This window comes from Caloenas nicobarica, chromosome 1 (genome assembly GCF_036013445.1).
Source record: "Caloenas nicobarica isolate bCalNic1 chromosome 1, bCalNic1.hap1, whole genome shotgun sequence".
Classification (NCBI taxonomy): domain Eukaryota; kingdom Metazoa; phylum Chordata; class Aves; order Columbiformes; family Columbidae; genus Caloenas; species Caloenas nicobarica.
In genome coordinates, this window is record NC_088245.1 from 54,972,274 (window position 1) to 54,987,401 (window position 15,128).

Genomic DNA, 15,128 nt, shown 5'->3' on the forward strand with positions numbered 1-15,128 from the left:
GAGGCAGGACGGAGCCCCGTGGGGCAGGACGGAGGCGCTGCCCAGCCCTGCCGTGGGACGTGGCAGCGCGACTCACCGGAAGGTGATGACGCATGAGCCGCAGGGCCAGACGAGGACGAGGCAGGTGGTGTGCTTGCCTTCCTCCTCTTCAGCGGCATCGCCGGCTGCCCCCTTGGTGCTGCCCAGCACCTGCAGCTGGCCCAGGGCCAGGCAGAGCTTTGGGCGCGGGGCACTGCCACGTCTGCAGAGAGGAGCGGCAGGGAGTGAGCTGGAGGAGCCTGAGCCCGCTGGCTCCCCTCCCGAGTCCCCCTGCCACGGTCACGGCCATGGGGGTATCCAGCACCAGGGTGCCGGTGGCCTGGGGATGCTCCTGGGCTGTCCCTGCCCTAGTGCCAGGGCCAGGGCTTGGGAGGAAAGGCAGCTGGGCTCTGCAAATCTTACTGGTGCTTGGCGATGACCAAGGTGTCACTGAAGAGGAGGAGGTCCCTCTCCCTCGTCACACGGCCCTGGGTCACCCGCACACGCTGCCGGAGCAGTGGTTCGCGTGATGCCGGGATGGGCACGCACTGCTGCACGGGCTCAGGCTCGTCCCTGCAGAGCAGACGGTGTCGGGCATGAGAAAATCGGCTGCTGCGGGGTCCGTCTTTTCTGGGCTGTCTCCGAGCTGTGAATGTGGGGAGCCTACCTGGAGCCACGGCAGCAGTTCACTTGTCCCATCCCGACGAGGCAAGGAGAAGCCTACGGTAGGACACACTTCTGGGCGCAAGACGGTGGTCAGACAGGTGGTGAAAGTCTGCCCGAGTGTGTCCCAGTGCCGAGTGGTGCTGCTGGGCAAGAGCTTGGCTCCTGCCCGTGACACTCCGTGTTGGCACAGAACCGTTGCCAGGACAGCGCCGGGTCAACACGGCCCCCCATTCTAATGACCTCAGCGGTGGGGGAGGGGCACTGGGGGCTCTCCCCAGTATGCCCAGGTCTCTCTGGGACTGGGAGCCCAAACCTGGGCACAGCACTTCAGGCCTGGGCTCAGCAGCGCTGAGCAGAGGGGAAGGGTCACCTCCCTCCAGCTGCTGGCAATGCTTTGCCTTGTGCAGCCCAGGGTACCGCTCGCTGCCGCCTTTGGCCAAGGGCACCTGCTGGTTCCTGGTCGACTTGGTGTCCACCAAGAGCCCAGGACCTTTTGTGCCACGCTCTGTTCCAGCAACTTGGCCAAGCTGCTTTGGGTCAGAAGTCTGTGTGGATGTGTCCCAGGATGCTTCATGCTCATAGCATCGCCAAAGCTTTCTCCTGATTTCCTATGGAATAACTCACCAGTGCTACCATCCTGGCTGGGTGATTGCTAGTAGACACCCACAACGACATCTTCTTTGTTTTCCACCCCGTAAGCCTCACTCACGGGCTCTCAACTACATCACCCCTAACCGTAAGGGCTGCAAAGTTAAACCTCTCCCTCACATACAGTGCAAGTCCCCCACGTCACCTGCCCTGTCTGTCCCTCCTCACCAGTGATGCTTTCTTCTCTTCCCATTCTGCACTAAGGACAGGAAGCTTGTGTGCATAAGTTCCTGCTTCTTAAGAGAACAAGGTCTCCTGAAGTATGGCGTAAACTAGCTTTAAACTAGATTGAAAGGTGATGGGGTTGTAGCTGGTCTTGCACCAGTGGTCAGCACTCTAGTATTTATGAAGACCTGGAGGCCTCCCACCCCCTTAGGGTGAAATCAATATGCTCAACTTGCTCCCTGAAACATGTCTACACCAATGCACGCAGCACGGGAATAAGCAGGAGGAATTAGAAACCTGTGCTCGGTCAGGTGAGTATGATCTGGTGGCAATTACAGAGACATGGTGGGACAGCTGACATGACTGCAATGTGGTCATGGATGGCTATGTCCTTATCAAGAAAGACAGGTCAGTAAGGTGAAGTGGTGGAGCTGTTCTTTACATGAGAGAGCAACTACAATGTATTGAGTACTGTCTAGGGGTGGATGACGAGCGAGTTGAGAGTCTGTGGGTGAGAATTAAGGGGCAGGCTGGCAGGGGTGATACTGTTGTGGGTGACTGTTACAGGCCACCAGATCAGGACGAGGAAGTTGACGAGGCCTTCTATGGGCAGCTGAGAGCAGCCTCGCAGTTACAGGCCCTTGTTATTGTGGGATATTTTAGCTACCCTGATGTTTGCTGGAAGGACTGGATGGCTGGAAGGAACCAGCCATCCACAGTCCAGGAGGTTCCTCCAGTGCATTGATGATAACTTCCTGATGCAAATGGTGGAGGAGCCGACAAGGAGAGGAGCACTGCTGGATCTCGTCTTCACTAACAAGGAGGGTCTGCTTGAAGCAGTAAATGTTGAGGGCTGCCTTGGTTGCAGTGACCATGAGATGATGGAGTTCAGGATCTCATGTGGCAGGAACAGAATACCAAGCAGAATCGCAACCCTGGACATCAGTAGGGCCAACTTTGGCCTTTTCAAACAATTGCTAGTGGAAATCCCATGGGACAGGGCACTTAAAGGAAAAGGGGCCCAAGATAGTTGGTTAGCTTTCAAGGACTGCTTCTTCCAGGCTCAAGATCAGAGCATCCCAACAGGTAAGAAGTCAAGGAAGGGAGCGAGGAGACCTGCTTGGTTAAACAGGGAACTGCTGGGCACACTCAAGTGGAAGAGGGGAGTTTACAGATCATGGAAGGAGGGGCTGGACACTTGGGAAGAATATAAGGCTGTTGTCAGAGAATGTAGGGAGGTAACTAGGAAAGCTAAGGCCTCCTTAGAGTTAAACCTTGCGAGAGGTGTCAAGGACAACAGAAAGACCTTCTTCAAATACATTGCAGATAAAACTAACACTAGAGGCAATGTAGGTCCACTGATGAATGAGGTTGTTGCCCTGGTGACAGAAGATACAGAGAAGGGAGACTTACTGAATGCCTTCTTTGTCTTTGTCTACACAGCTGGAGGCTGAGGAGCCCCCGTACCCCTGAGGCCCCAGAGGAAGCATGGATGGGATGATCGGGTAGTGAGGTGGACTGCAAACTGGCTGAAGGAGAGAAGCCAGAAAGTCGTGGTCAATGGGGCGGAGTCTGGTTGGAGGCCTGTATCTAGTGGAGTGCCTCAAGGGTCGGTACTGGGACCAGTACTATTCAATATATTCCTCAGTGACTTGGATGAGGGAATAGAGTGCACTGTCAGCAAGTTTGCTGATGACACCAAGCTGGGAGGAGTAGCTGACATACCAGAAGGCTGTGCTGCCATCCAGCGAGATCTGGACAGGCTGGACAGTTGGCCAGGAGAAATTTAATGAAATATAACAAAGGCAAGTGTAGAGTTTTGCATCTGGGTAGGAACAACCCCAGGTTCCAGTATAGGTTGGGGAATGACCTATTAGAGAGCAGTGTAGGGGAAAGGGACCTGGGGGTCTTGGTGGACAGCAGGATGACCATGAGCCAGCACTGTGCCCTTGTGGCCAGGAAGGCCAATGGCATCCCGGGGTGTATTAGAAGGGGGGTGGTTAGTAGGTCGAGAGAGGTTCTCCTTCCCCTCTACTCTGCCCTGGTGAGACAACATCTGGAATATTGTGTCCAGTTCTGGGCCCCTCAGTTCAAGAGTGAGAGGGAACTGCTGGAGAGAGTCCAGCACAGAGCCATGAAGATGATGAAGGGAGTGGAGCATCTCCCTTATGAGGAAAGGCTGAGGGAGCTGGGTCTCTTTAGCTTGGAGAAGAGGAGACTGAGGGGTGACCTCATCAATGTTTATAAATGTGTAAAGGATGAGTGTCACGAGGATGAAGCCAGGCTCTTCTCTTTGACAACCCATGATAAAACAAGGGGCAATGGATACAAACTGGAACACAAGAGGTTCCACTTAAATATGAGAAGAAACTTCTTCTCAGTGAGGGTAACAGAACACTGGAACAGGCTGCCCAGGGGGGTTGTGGATTCTCCTTCTCTGGAGACATTCAAAACCTGCCTGGACGCCTTCCTGTGTAACCTCATCTAGGTGTTCCTGCTCTAGCAGGGGGATTGGACGAGATGATCTTTTGAGGTCCCTCCCAATCCCTAACATTCTGTGATTCTAAACAAAACAGAGGATGAATAGAAAGTAGTAGCAATAGCAGCATCTTCCTTGAACAGTCAGAAAACTGTTTCATTCTTCCTAAAATACAATCCTCTACAGGTAAAACTAATAGTACAGAACAGGTACCTCAAGTTGAATTCCCGTCTAAAACCAAATAATATGATTTCATCTGATAATCATCAAGATGACTATGTATATTCTGGAAATTTCCCAGGAGGCCTTCTCAGGGGACACCTTATCCCCTACAGTAACATCATCAACTCACTCACATGCACTGGATTTGCTTAGCTGCAGCAGCTTCTTTGTGTAATTTAGTAGTTTGGCATGAACATGCCACACATTCTGGCATACGCTGGACTGATGGGATTGCTTTATATGAAAAGATAAATTTTTAAACTCAGTTGCACTCCAGAAGGCCCATTTTTATGCTTCTGTCCGCTACTTTTATGTAAGATCTTCTTCTATACCTTTCCTGTTACATCTCAGGAAATCTGTCTGCATTCTCATGGTTTAGACCTCTCGAGCTTTTCCTGATTTAAGGTTTTCTTTACCACTTCAATGACCTGTTCTTAACCCTCTAACTGTTTGGGTTATCATCCTGTTAATTTGGTCTAGAATTCATGCACTCCTAAGGAGTCTGTACAGAGTCTGTAAAAAACAATTGACCTAGACTCTAGGTATTTTCATATTTTTGGACATAACCACAACAGTTCTTAACCTGTTGACCTTTGTGATTCCTATGCAATTGTTTCACCTTACCTGTAGTTATCTGCGAGTTGAACTGGACTCTGCTCATCTCCTAGTGATACAAAAGTCCCTCATGCTTGTTCTACAATGATCATTTAGATTATGTCATCACTGTTTGCAGTTGAAATGGGATATGGCTACAGTCCTGCAGACTTTACAAGGAGCCAGTTTGACATCAAACCCATGAGATCTCTGAGCTGGAAAACAGGCAAGATTAGACATTTATACTATTCTCGGTCTCAATAAAGTGGGAGAGATAGAAAAAGCTCTAATATTTTTCAGTATTGTCCTCCTTCACTCTAACCAAATCTTATTACCACCTGGTTAACAAATTTAATCTCTTTAACTCAGAAGCTACTGGAATGCACATTTCTTCTTTCAAACCAAGTGATTTTCTCAAAAGAGTAAATCCATTGTTCTGAGGAAAACAAACACATCAGCACATCTGCTCAAAGGAACAAAGCAGGAACTTTGTCTCCTTGATGAATGATTTTGAAACTTCTGGACAAAATAATGTCAGCGCAATAAAAAAGAATCCTGCTCCGCCTGAGGGCAGTGTAGAAAACAAAAGGACACTTACATAAATAAACTTTACTTCAGAAAGTGTAAAAGGAGAAAGGTGAGGAAAAAGGCAGAAGAGGAAGCTTTGCTGGCTGCAATAGACATCAAGGGTCTTGATCTTAAATGGAGCTCTAATGGTTTTCCATCTATAAGTGCAGCTTTCTGAATTCAAAACTGATAACTCAGTGAATTAATAAACAGTTCCTTTTCTGATTTGTGTGCTCACTGTTGAGCAGAAAGTCTATTGGTCTTCTAATTGTAAGCAGGACAGATATCCAACCAGGAATGCTTTGGAGATATTTTTAAAATGGAAGACAAGTTTTTGTTTCCTTTCCAAATAGGACTTTATTTTGGCTCATCTACCTTTCTCTCTGATCCCCTGCCATTCTCTTCTTTTACCCTTCCCATTTGTCTTCTTTTAAATAATCTTCCTCTGGTGCAGCTCCCCAAAATATTCTTGATTCATTGATGTTGGCAGAAAATGCCAATCTGTTTTAAATCGGATTCTATAGGAATATATTTGTTTCAATGAAACTACAGCTGAAAGCAATTATGGGCTCCAATTTGGAATCCCTGTAAGAAAATTAAAATTAAAAAATCCCAGGAGCCTTTCTAGCTACTAGGTTTTAAGTTAGTGGTGCTTGCTTGGGCATTGAGACTGCAAGTTCAAGTCCCTGTTCCATCCAATTTGGTCCTGGAATTGGAAGTCAAAGTTGGATCTGGGTCATCCACATTTCAGGCAAGCGTCCTGCTCAGCAAGCCAAGAAGTCAGCATCCCTTATCCAACAGACATTTTTCATTTAAACAAATCCTGAATGGGAGGGATTCAGGTTCTTCCATGCTTCGCAGAGGAGGCACCTGTACCTTGCCCTTCATGTTCCTCTGCCTGTCCTAAGCCTTGTGGCAGTTCCAGGAACAGACTTTCCATTTCAATAGACCCATTCCTTTCTAGCAAGTGTGCAACATCAAAAGCCTTGCTAAACAGGATTTTTGTACTCCAGCTGGCACTTGTGTGAAGCTCTGGGCTGTCACTCAGCCCGGCACTGTAGAGATATTCTGTTTGGTCATGGAGATGGAGCCAGGAAATACGGAGAAGGAACTGGGGAGGCTCCCCACTCCCCCTTGATTCCTACTCCAATCACAGCCCTGCTCCCCATTCCAGGTCCCAGGCTGGAAAATAAAGGAGGAAAAGAAGACAGAGGACGTGTACCCAGATAGCAGGGGAGCAGAACTTGCCTGACGCAGTTTTTGTTTCCTTAAGGGAAAAGGCTGGTAAATGGAAATTTAGAAGTTTGTCATCTATTAGAAGTATTGAACTCTTGTGTTTAATTCGTTCTCTCCCTGGATGTACAAGTGTGAGCTATTGTCAGCCAAACTAAAATAAAATGCACAGGCAAACTGGCATGTGTGGTAACCAGCTTCTTCGTATCTCATGCAGGCCTATTATGCAGGCCTATTTTAACTTTTCTTTTTTTCCCAAAAGACATGTTAAACTCAATTTTTAAGGGCTTTATGGTATAATCAAACTAGCTCAGAGCAGCAGGCATTCACATCTTGTTGTCATATTATTATAAAGTCTGCTTTCAAGTGTGTTTGTACCCCATTGCATTTTGGGAATTCTGGAGATTATAAATAAAAGCATCTTCTTTTCTTGAAAGAACCTCCCGGCAGGTTCTTTCAACAAAAGCTTCTCTGCACAACATTAGAGAATGTAGTGTAAAGTTCACTGTAATAGCGAAAATGTTCCTCCCACTTATCAAACAATTATTTTAGGCACATTAGTTTAAGACATACATTTAAAAGGTTGACTGTTTCAAAAGCACAACAAAACTCTTTGTCTTCTTGATGTATATGTTTGCTTTGCTACTTCCAGGCTCTAATTTCATCCTTTTGTTGCTTGTTTACTTATTGCACATATTTTCTAAAAGCACACAGATCAATCTGCAAACACCATTTGTTCACATATGGGCATGACCTTATCATGAAGTGCCAGGTGGATACAGGCATTTAGCAGTGTGAGATATGTGAAAAGTAGAGATTTTCATTTGCCCTTTTTGACAAGTCTTATGGGAGATGGGAAGGGATTTGCTTAGTCCTCCTTCAGTGAAGGTGGATCCATACTCTTAAGCAAATCCAATGGGAAATTCATATTAGGTCTGCCAGCTTTGTCTGTTTTGTGAAATGACAGATTTGTATGCAAATAAGACCATTAGGATTTCAGAGAAAATACTGGTGATTCAAGTCATTTAGTTAAAAGTTTTCATCTAACTCTGAGATGTTACACAATGCTTTGTGGAGAGTTGGTTATGTAGCACTCAGAAACTCAGAGTTCCAGAAAAGGTCCACTCAAATGTATGAGATAATGACATACTCAAAATGTCAACTAACTGATTATACAAGCCACTTTTATTTGAGGTTTTTAAATGTATGACAGGTGTCTTCTCTCCCACATTCCCACATCAGAATGAAGAAGATCAGAAGAGAAAATGGGAATTCATCATAATTGCTGCTGAAATGATGATGGCCAATGGCCTTCTTCATTGATGAGAACAGTAACATTTTCAATGGATAAAATATGTACTTTCAAGAATGTGGCTCACAAATAGAAAATCAATAAGGAGAAAGTTCAAATTCTGCTGCCTGTGTACTAAATGTTTGCTGACCAAAATAAGAGCTTCATAGTCAGGTCTGTGATCTGTTGAGTTTTACAGTACTTCTCAGTTTGAATCTGGTGTAGAAGTAGCCCAGCTGGAATTGAGACTTACTATGCACACTCACTGTGTAGTTTCACAAACTAACAAGAGAAAATGAGTTTTTTGAAAAATATGGGAAATGGTAGTTTATAAAATGGAAGCTTTTTTCTCTGAAGAAATGGTCTCCCAATTATTTTCAGAGCTGATTTCAGCAGGAAATTCAACACATCGCACGCATCAGTGGGGAAGAAAAAGCATGACCATGACTGTTGGCACACAAATGTTTATAAAATACCTCTTCTTAGAGTGTTCAATGCACAGGATCAAAATGTAAGATAGTTTTTAGATCAGCCACATCTTAATTCAGTAAATATTTATCTTTACTCATGTTGTATAAACGCATATTCTTGCTTTAGCTCTTGCCAAATGCTATTGAATTAAATTAAAAATATATAGGCGGTTATTTTTCAGAATCAGTGACTTCACAGAACATTACAACAGGAACTCAAAGAGCCCATTGAGTTCAGTTTTAATTTTATAATATTCTGGTTAATAATGTCTATTAAAACATCCATTAAAAGACCATCATGCTAATTTAACTGGGAACATATAATAGATGCCACTAGAAAGCTTCCATTAAATTAATGCTAGAGACTTAATGTCTTAAATAGATGTTGTTATTAACAATATCTTAAATAGATGCTGTTATTAAAAAGAGTAATGCAACATTAATTAAAAGCAAGCTAGGACTTCACTGACAAGAGAAAAACTCTTTACTTTATAGACACCAAAATATTAGTAGTAACAAAACATTTTTTTCTTTGGTTCACTGTATTCTGCATTCCACCATTATTTTCCCTTTAGTGTAATGACCTCAACTGTGCTATGTAATCACGTGAAATGCCAGATGGATCTAAAATACATGCTAACACAGTGATAGAATGCTTCTTAGTTTCTTTCTTATTTTTATTTTTAAATTAGTAAATGCAAAGTTTAAAAGAACCAAAAAAGTTTTTATGACCAAGTTTTATTTGATGCTAATTTCTGTGTATTTCTTGACATAAATGTATCATTCTCAGTACTTTTTTTTTTTTTTAAATTCAGTCTCTTTCATAAAGCCTATAAGGCCATTAAGCCACTAAAAGGCAAGAAATGGCCATATTTGACTGGTGATGTTTGACTGTTATGAGAAAGAAAAATATATGTAGATCTCAGCACGTGCCCATGATGGAGCAAAGCAAGTACAAAACAATATGAAAGCCAAAAGCCATGGTTTTTTACAAATAACACAGTATAACATATCTTACAGGCCGATATGGCTTTTCCTCACTTTGAAATGCAAGGTAAAGTACTCTTAACCAGAGTCAGAATACTAGATAACTTTTAAAAATATTTTTTAGCTTGAAAGCCATTGCTTTTCTGTCATCACAGAACTGGAAAAAAACAGAGCAGAAATAAATGCATGAGAAAGAAAATATCATGAAGATAATGCTCATAGTCACATCTTTGATAGGGAACAAGATTTACTTCACTTTGTAGGCTCATATTTCCTGACATTTGTCCTAGCATATTATGATCAAAGAACTAAAGCAGTAGCTGGGAAACACCACAGGAGGGATTAAATTAAATGATTATGTAAACTTCCAAAGGAAGGCAGCTTCCACTGGCATCCTGGCTGCTAGAAACCTTCTAGAGTTTATTTAGAAACTGCCTCTTTTTCAATATAGCAGGCTCTTGTTTAGGGATCCCCTGATGATTTTAGCTTGTTTTATCGGGCATGCATTGCCCTACAGTTACCATCTCCTTGAACGAACCAGCAGCCGCTGCGTGTAACCCATTCACTCACCAGTGCCAGCCAGCAAGAAACCACGACCAAACTGCAAAGAAGGATAATATCATACATTATCCACTGGAGTAATATTAGGTTGGTATGTGATTAAAAATCTCCGGGACAATGCTGAGGGGAAACTCTGTACCAAATCCTCATATTTCTAACGAAGAATTATTCCAATAAAGTAAGAGAACTTTGCATTTGAAAATGAAAAATAAAAATGACTCCCATGTTCTAACCTCAGTTCCTTAATATATTTCAGGCAGGGAATTCAATTCGGTGAAAGCTAAGTGAATTGAACATGGAAAGGATTTTTAAAACAGATTGGAAAGGTTTATAGCCTATGTAAAACAAAAATAATTAAATCTTATTCATGTACTAAACTGATTACCTTCAGCTCCAGTACTGCACAACAGGCATGGTCATAAGGGAATGGGAGGAGGACTGTAAAGGTAGATAGATCATAGTTAGCTTGACACTGGCAGGGATTTTTTCCTGATGCAAAGAACAGAGAGAAAGCAGGGTTGATGTTCACATTAATAGACCTTTCCTTCAAGCAGAGGATTATCTGATGTTTGATAAAGGCTTTTTTTAACTTTCCATTTTCATTTTCATTTTGCTTTATAGAATTAGTTACAATCCAGTTGCCAAAAACATATGTGGAATATATATGATAATATTTGGAAACTATCAACCACCAATCTCTCTAAAGAAGCCTTTGGTTTTTAACTTACGGGCTCTCCCTTACGTTCACTCTCCTCAGATAAAAAGATACTTTATAAAATTATCCCTGTCTCCTACAACCCACATTATCCAAAGCCTTGTGTTTTAGGTAAGCAACTGTGCAGACAGTGCAAAGGGAATACTAAATGTTATCATGCTGTTTTCATGCTTTACACCTGTTTTCAACAGATACCAGCAAGGAAAGCAGTGAAGAATCATACTTCAGTAGCCTTTTACCTGCAATATGTAGAGGCCTTTTTTCAGTAGGAAAAAAAATTGTTTTAATTTCCGTAAAATTAACTCACACTATTAATGATTAATTCATAGCTTACCTATGCATCCTGTATTATAGAGAGAAGAGGAGGTAGATAATGTTTTAATGAGTAGCAGCTAGTAAGGTTAAACATCATTGAAGAGTTAAACATAATTGTAGAGCTAGAAGGTATTTTAAATTTATCTTGTTGAGATTGTCTGAGATGACCACCTGAGGAGCTAATTTTATTTTTAATTTAAACTGACCTCTGAGGAAATATTTGGTGTTTCCTTACCCCTTGTTTACCACATGTATTCAGGACTTTAGAAACAAACTCATCGGTGCATGTTTATAAACTATGGTTAATTGAAATTTTGTAGATTTGTGATATTCTCATAGAAGCTGGCAAACACAAATATATAAAGTTTTTGTCCATATTCTAAATCATCACTTTGAACCATTTATCCATTTATAACTAACAGGATTCTTTTATCACATTAAGAATTTCGACAGTATTTTAGAAAGATTTTATCCAGGCAAGTCACAAATAATAACAAAAAAAAAATTAATGAATTTTAATTGAATTTATGGCTCTCACAAATAGAGGAAAGATTCCATTTTTGGGTGTTGAAAAGCTGAAATAGTTATAAAGCTCTCAAAACACCCATTTTCAGCTTTGAAATCAGTGCACATAGAAAAAACCCAACACCTTATACATTCTCTTTCTGACAACAAAATGCCTAATCTGTGGTACACTATTAGAAATAAAAAGTTCCAGCAAATGACCTAGAAAAATAGAGCAGTTCCTAAATCTGATGGCTGAGTCATTCCTCTTATTTCATGATTCCGCTCAACATTAAAGCATGCTGCTGAGCTACCTGCAAGCCAATGATTTGCAATGCCAAACCTTTCAGAACAAAGACGATCGCTTCTTAAAAGTTCCTTAATTTTGGTGGTCACACTGTCCATGAGTCAAGAGGAGGTGTTTTGCACTGGTAAACAGCAAGGCTGTCATAGAAAAACTGGCTGTGGAAAATAATCTTGGGTTGTGTGATAAAGAGATGATTCATTTTGTATTCACAGATTTAAAAAATGCATGGAAATATAAAGAAAATCTTATTAAAATGTATTCCTTTTCAAAGAGACAAACTTGGATAAACTTTGATAAACTGAAGAAATCTCTTAGTATTAACAATTAAGCTGAGGACACCAGGAATCACGTGCAAAAGAAGATTTAAATTCCTTCCAGTCAATGGATGTAAAACTGTCTGGAATTTATGTTCCAAACAAGACAGAGGTTAAAAAACCTGCAGGCTACAGATCTCCTGGTTGGCTGACTACTTCATGAAGGGCACTTCAGAACAAGGAGAAAGCATGTTCACAAAGGGAGAAGGACTGATTAGCAAAGAAATACTTGTTTAAGAGGTCAAATAGTGCAGGGACAAGAAAGGACTTGAGAAATATATTAAAATAATAAAAGGTTCTTCATCAATCGAAATGAAAAGAGAACAAAAATATTCAGGGTTCCATACAGTTGGAATAAAATAACAGCTTTGGCGTGATGCCTTTGGTAGCACTTTTTTTTTTTGCTTTTCAAAACAGGACTGTGATATAAACTAGAAGGGTAAAGCTAGACGGTAATGCAAAGAAAACGGGTACAGATACTTGTCACCAATTTTGATAGACATGTCATATGAACTTACAAATTCAATAACATGTATTTTTAACAAATCTTTTCAGCAAGAAGTGTTACGATATTGTTGGAAAAAAGCAGTAGTGACATTTTCGATAGAGGATAAATGTGATTTGGGCAAGTGCAAATTTGCTATTTTGTCTGCATATAAGGTATTAGAACAAACGGTGAAGGAAAGCTCATTAGACACATTAGGGGTGAGGGAAAATGGGTGAAATATAACAAGAAATGACCAAAAGTAGATTTTGCAAAAGTAGTCAATTCATTTCCTAGACGAAGTCAACACAGTAGATCTTAACTGTGTTAATACATGAAGCACTGGATAACTGAGTCAAATGTAAAATTGTCAGTGAAGCTGGAGAGACCAGCCATCAAAACTGAAAGCAAATAAAAAGACCTTTTCAAGGCAGATAGATGAGTAGTGATGGAAAAACAACAGTGGGCTGGAGGAAGTTTATTAGCAGTACTTCCAAGGGTTTGATTTTCTCTGATAACTTCATTAATGAGAGGCACCAGCAATAGGTTAAAATTTTCTGGTGTAAAAAAGCAAACCAGATGAGGAACAGACTGGCAAGGATCTATAGCAGCCTTCCCAGGAAGACAGAGCTCTATGCACCCTTCAGGATGAGATAAAATGATTGCTATAACAGCAGTGATTGGATCTGATGGCAAAGAGGTCCCTTTCAGATATCTTTGCATTCACCAGGATGCTTCGGAACCAGAAGCCTCTCTTCAGCCTTTTATTTTAATTTGCATTTCACAAACCACATGCTAAACTGGCATGGATCTTACTTCCCGTTTGGATGCATAAGTAGTTTACATGTTCTTTGAACAGTCTGCCCACAGTATACAGATGCTCTGGAGTCAGAAAGATCATGCTTATGAATCTGACTGGATCCAATTGCCAGCTTTATGGTGCCAATAAAGCCTGTAACATATGCACTGGGACCCAACACCCATACCAGATCAGACTGAACAAGAAAAAATTGGTTAGATATTTTGGCAAGGCAATAGGGGCATTAATGGAGCATATGCCAACAGTACTTTTACATTTACCATGGAATTCTTAGGCTAGGTATAAATGTACTTCCTCTTTTTACTTCCATATTAATAAACTTTACATGTTATAACCGTTTTACTAATAGAACCCTCCTCTTTAAGTTTCCTAGATGCTAAATGGTTCAGGTAGAGAAGGCCACTTTAATTAGCACACCTATGAGATCTCTTTTTGATGACTTCAGACACAGACTTCAGCACAGAGCTTCAATTGTTTCAGGTGAGATATGATCTCAGCTGCTCATCAAGAAAGAAGGGATCTTTCATGTGTCACTAGGATCTACTAGCTGGTGCCCCCATCTTGGAAGCTGCACAAAGAGTTGGTGGAGTCCATATTCAGTTCACAATATACCAGCTAGCACAGACGAGTGAAATCTAATGTTCTGCAAACAAAAAGGTTAGTGTGGGTTGGGTCATTGCTTATTTTTCACTCCAGATTAGGTTAGGTTATAACTGAACTCAGGTTCTGAGTAGAATTGCATATAAAAACATTTTCTTTAAGCGTGATGTTGTTTTTCCCTTGAGTTGGTTGCACTTCAGGAAATCATTGCACAGACGTTCTGTTCTGCTGGAGGTGTAGTTAGTGGTATGACTGCTTTCTTGTGTTAGCTCTTCAGTGAAAACATAGCCTAAAAATCTATCTTTGCTGCAGAATTAATTTCAGTGTTATGAATTCACTTGTTAAGAACTAAGTGGTTCCTGCCATACTTGTGAGCAGTGCATTTAACAGACATGCTCCCTCTCCTAGGTCATAAGTTTACAATTAAGCGTTCAGAAATGTAGATGGAAAGGCTGCCTTGCTGCTGCCTGTGGCACAGATTCTCTTACTTAATGTAGCTTTTAAACTACTTCACTGTTCTTCTTTCTCTCCTTGATTGCATATTCATTCATACAAGTAAGCATGGAATAAGTGACTGCTTTATACGTGCAGCGTCCCAGAATGCAGAGCTGCTATCTGCAGAAAACATTTATTCATTGAGGGCTTGCAAGGCCACAGTGTGAGCAGTAATGTAATCTGACGATGACTGCATGTAACTGAGGGCAGCCACGCCACCAAGTCTTACAGCTGCTGACCTTGGGAACGCTGTGTTTACAGCAAGTCACGGAAAGGCACCAGAACCAAGAACAGGTGGCCTTGAGTTATGCGAACAGCCTACAGGGTTTTAAACAGTTCTGATTTATTCGGTGTGACAGTCCCTGAATAATAAGGTTGGACTCGAAGATTGCAAATATGAAGTTTCCACAGTTTTTTTTTTTTGTGAATATGATAAGGAAAATGGGGTATAGCTTTTCATGTGAGTGATTGACATTCACTCCATCATCACTTTTAAGGTTCTGAACAGCACCACTCATGCACACATCTTGTTTCCCCTGCTATTCCCTGCTATTCCCATGCTATTACATGATCTCTCAGCCAACAGTGCTCAGGCAGAGTTTCCCACCTCTTGAACCCTATCTTTATAATTTTCTACATTCTACTACAGTGGTCATGTTCCTAATAATCTCAG